Source organism: Castor canadensis, chromosome 8 (assembly GCF_047511655.1).
Source record: "Castor canadensis chromosome 8, mCasCan1.hap1v2, whole genome shotgun sequence".
Classification (NCBI taxonomy): Eukaryota; Metazoa; Chordata; class Mammalia; order Rodentia; family Castoridae; genus Castor; species Castor canadensis.
In genome coordinates, this window is record NC_133393.1 from 109,539,772 (window position 1) to 109,544,669 (window position 4,898).

The following is a 4,898-nucleotide window of genomic DNA, read 5'->3' on the forward strand; positions in this document are numbered from 1 at the left end:
TATTTAGTTTCCAGCTGTTTGCATGTTTTTTGTCTTTACTTTTGTTGTTGAGTTCTACTTTTACTGCATTGTGGTCAGATAGTATGCACGGTATTATTTCTATTTTCTTATATTTGCTGAGGCTTGCTTTGTGCCCTAGGATATGATCTATTTTGGAGAAGGTTCCATGGGCTGCTGAGAAGAATGTATATTGTGTAGAGGTTGGATGAAATGTTCTGTAGACGTCTACTAGGTCCACTTGATCTATTGCATATTTTAGATCTTGGATTTCTTTATTGAGTTTTTGTTTGGATGACCTATCTATTGATGATAATGGAGTGTTAAAGTCTCCCACAACCACTGTGTTGGCGTTTATATATGCTTTTAGGTCTTTTAGGGTATGTTTGATGAAATTGGGTGCGTTGACATTGGGTGCGTACAGATTGATGATTATTATTTCCTTTTGGTCTATTTCCCCTTTTATTAGTATGGAATGTCCTTCTTTATCTCGTTTGATCAATGTAGGTTTGAAGTCTACTTTGTCAGAGATAAGTATTGCTACTCCTGCTTGTTTTCGGGGGCCATTGGCTTGGTAAATCTTCTTCCAGCCTTTCATCCTAAGCATATGCTTATTTCTGTCGGTGAGATGAGTCTCCTGTAAGCAACAAATTGTTGGATCTTCTTTTTTAATCCATTTTGTCAAACGGTGTCTTTTGATGGGTGAATTAAGTCCATTGACATTAAGTGTTAGTACTGATAGGTATGTGGTGATTCCTGCCATTTAGTTATCTTAGTTGTTTGAAGGTTTGATTGTGTGTACCTAACTTGATGTTACTCTCTACTGTCTTGCTTTTTCTTATCCTGTGGTTTGGTGCTGCCTGCCTTTTCATGGTTAAGTTGGGTGTCACTTTCTATGTGCAGGATCCCTTGCAGAATCTTTTGTAATGGTGGCTTTGTGGTCACATATTGTTTTAGTTTCTGCTTATCATGGAAGACTTTTATTGCTCCATCTATTTTGAATGATAGCTTTGCTGGGTAGAGTATCCTGGGGTTGAAGTTATTTTCATTCAGTGCCCGGAAGATCTCACCCCACGCTCTTCTTGCTTTTAATGTTTCTGTTGAGAAGTCTGCTGTGATTTTGATGGGTTTACCTTTGTATGTTACTTGTTTTTTCTCTCTTGCAGCCTTCAATATTCTTTCCTTAGTTTCTGAACTTGTTGTTTTAATGATGATATGTCGTGGAGTAGCTCTATTTTGATCTGGTCTGTTTGGTGTCCTGGAGGCCTCTTGCATTTGTATGGGAATATCTTTCTCTAGATTTGGGAAATTTTCCATTATTATTTTGTTGAATATATTACGCATTCCCTTCGCTTGCACCTCTTCTCCTTCTTCGATGCCCATGATTCTCAAGTTTGGTCTTTTGATGGAGTCGGTGAGTTCTTGCATTTTCTTTTCACAGGTCTTGAGTTGTTTAATTAATAGTTCTTCGGTTTTTCCTTTAATTACCATTTCATCTTCAAGTTCTGAGATTCTGTCTTCTGTTTGTTCTATTCTGCTGGATTGGCTTTCCGTTTTGTTTTGCAGTTCTGTTTCGTTCTTTTTTCTGAGGTTTTCCATATCCTGGCTGTTTTCTTCTTTATTGTTGTCTATTTTTGTCCTGAGTTCATTTATCCATTTATTCATTGTGTTCTCTCTTTCACTTTGGTGTTTATACAGTGCTTCTATGGTTTCCTTTATTTCTTCTTTTGCTTTTTCAAATTCTCTATTTTTATTGTCTTGGAATTTCTTGAGTGTCTCCTGTACATTTTGGTTGACCCTATCCAGTATCATCTCTATAAAATTCTCATTGAGTACTTGTAGTATGTCTTCTTTTAAATTATTCTTGTAGGCTTCATTGGGTCCTTTGGCATAGTTTATCTTCATTTTGTTGGAGTCTGGCTCTGAGTTTCTGTTCTCTTCATTCCCCTCTGGTTCCTGTACTAATTTTTTGCTGTGGGGAAACTGGTTTCCTTGTTTTTTCTGTCTTCCTGTCATTGTCCTTGGTGTTGTTACTGTCCCTGTACTGTGTGTAATTAAGTATTTTCTAGCTTGTAATAATAACAATGGTAATATTGAGAACGGAAGAGTGAGCTGAGATGGAAAGCAAGAAGTTAAAGAAAAGGGGAAAACAAATATACAGACAAGAGGGAGAAAGCAGAACAAGGTATCAGACAAGAGAGTTTCAAAGGTATAAACAGGGAGTGTTAGTGTACTAATCGACAGTAAGCTGAACAGACAATAGAGAGACAGAGAGAGGATTGAAAATCAAAGATAAAAAAAATAAAAAATAAGTATATGAAAGTAATATCTATTTATAAAAATGAATTAAAATAAAATGGAAAATAGGAAATTAAAAAAAAAAAAAAACCAAAAAACTTCCAAGTTTATATGCAATGCAATTTCAGTCTTAATAATTTGGATGTCCGTCTTAATCTCCAGTCCTGGAGTTGGTGCCTCAGATGTTGTTCTGTAGTTGTCTCATCAAAGGGGATGCATAAAGTAGAACAAAACTACACTCACACACACACAGAAGAAAAAATAAAAAAAAAGCCCCACCAAGTGTCCCCAGTTCAAATGCAATAGTTTCAGTAAGTTTTTCGGCTTGCAGGTGTAATTCGATTGTTCTCTCATCAAAGGTAGGGAGAAAAAGAAAAAAAAGCGTCTGGAGGCAGTTCTGAGAGTGGTATCTGCAACTGTGGCTCGCCTGCCTGCTGCTCTCAGCCTGTAGCTGGCGGCGTTATTTATGCAGATCTCTGGGGTGAGCTTAGCACTCACCTGGTCCCACAGGCTTTGTTTGCTCAGAGTTCTCCTGTGCGGGGGAGGGGGGCCTCTGCTACAGGCTTTTCCCTTTCCAAGCACTGGGAAAGGCGACACTGCCCCACGTTGTCAGGCCTGCGTGTTTATTTACAGTTCACGTGGGAAGTGGGTCTTCCCTCCTCTCACAAGCGTCCCCGCTCCTGGTTGCTGGGCGCGCGCCCCGCTCCCGCCAGAGCCTCTCCGGCCCGCCCGGCTCGTTTATTTACAGTCCTGGGAAGGATTCCCTTCCCCCAATCTTCAGCGCTCAGGGCACCCCACCCTCTTTCCAGCGTGCCTTAACTGTTCTTATTGCTTAGTACTCAGTTTCTCTTTTTTTCCCGGGTGGAGGTCAGTCTGTCCAGGGGGCTATGCTGCTCTGGCCCAGGCTTGTCTGTGGGGCTACCGCGGTACCGCGAAGCTCACCTGGTCCGCGTCTTCCCAAGCCGTATGGGCGCCGGCCACTGGCGGCCCCGGGGGCCTCCTCGGTTCTCCGTTTAACGTGAAGTGGAGATTCTCTGCGCCGGCTGGAGATGTGGAGGAGTCAAAGTTATGCCTTTTCTCGGTGATTATGCCTGCAAAGTGTGTCTCCAGCGTCTCTCCAAGATTTCACTATAGGAGGCTCGCTTTCTGCTTCCTACCTCTAGCCGCCATCTTGGAATCTCCCACTTTTTTTTTAAAAAGCATGCTAAGCCTCCTGAGATGATTGTTTTTAAAGGTAAAAAAGGAGGAGGAGGAGGAGGAAAGAGGGAAGAAAGAGGAAATGGAGAAAGGATACACTTTCAAAACCCCAGCACCCACATCACCTTCCTTTACTGAGAAAGGGTAGGCACAGATGCGAAGGAAGAGAAAGTTGAGAGAGAGAGAGAGAGAGAGAGAGAGAGAGAGAAACACAGAGTAACAGAAAGAGACAGAGACAGAGAGAACTACTGCCTACTGCCTGATACGAAAAAAAAAGTTGCTTTAAATTGATATCACTAAGCCCCCTCAAGGAAGCTGGAACCCTGTCAGAACTGTAAGTCTGAATAATTTACCACTAAAGATTTGTTTTTATTTAGGTTTTTTTTTTCCGGTGGCACTGGCGTTTGAGCTCAGGACCTCACACTTGCTAGGCAGGGCTCCACCACTTGAGCCACTCTGCCAGCCATCACCAAAGATCTGGCCACTGGCCACAGACATGGACAACTGGTCTACTCTTCTTCAGTGCACCCTGGTGTCCACTACACCAGGTGGACACCTGGCTTATATAACCAATAGGCACAGTTGTCCCCCTTATCTGCAGGGCACAGGTTCCAAAGCCCCCAGTGGATGCCTGGAACAGATTATTACCAGTCCTTATGAATGCTATGTGTTTTTCCTATCTATTCACACTTGTAATCAAATCGAATTTATAAATTGGGTAGAGTAAGAAATTATCAACAATAATAAAAATAGAACAATTATAACAATGTACTATAATAAAACTTATGTAAATGTTCTCTCTCTCTCCTGCCTGATATATAAAAAAGCATGCTAATCCTCCTGAGATGATTATTTTTAAAGGTAGCATTTAGTTGGATATATATGACTGTATAATTTTTTTTGGCAGTGCTGGGCATTGATCCCAGGGCCTCCCAAATGTTCAGGAAGTGCTCTACCAATAAGCTAAATCTCACACTGCAGTAGGTTTGACTTTAAAGACCTATTGCTTTATAATAACCTTGATGTTCTGACATGGAAATGGGAAGCAAGGCATTATGGAAAAGGAGTTAAAACATTGTTCACATCAGCCTTCTTTATAACAATAAAACACTGATTTATGACATTGGAAAAGAAACTTTCCTGTTTTGAAAACAATGGTAATTTATAATTCTTCCTGATCCAATTGTTTAAACCATACCATTTCATCGTTTTCCTGTGCACGAATTGTTAGGACATCAGAATCTCTCTCTTCAAACATACATATAAAGAAAATTGAATCAGTGGATCAGTAACTGCTTCCTGTTTTGCACACAGCTGAAAAAGGTGGAGCCTCCAAACCACTACAGGAGGAAGAAGTTAAAAGTCATTAACTACCAGGTTGTCTTACCCTAGTGAGCCTGGTGATC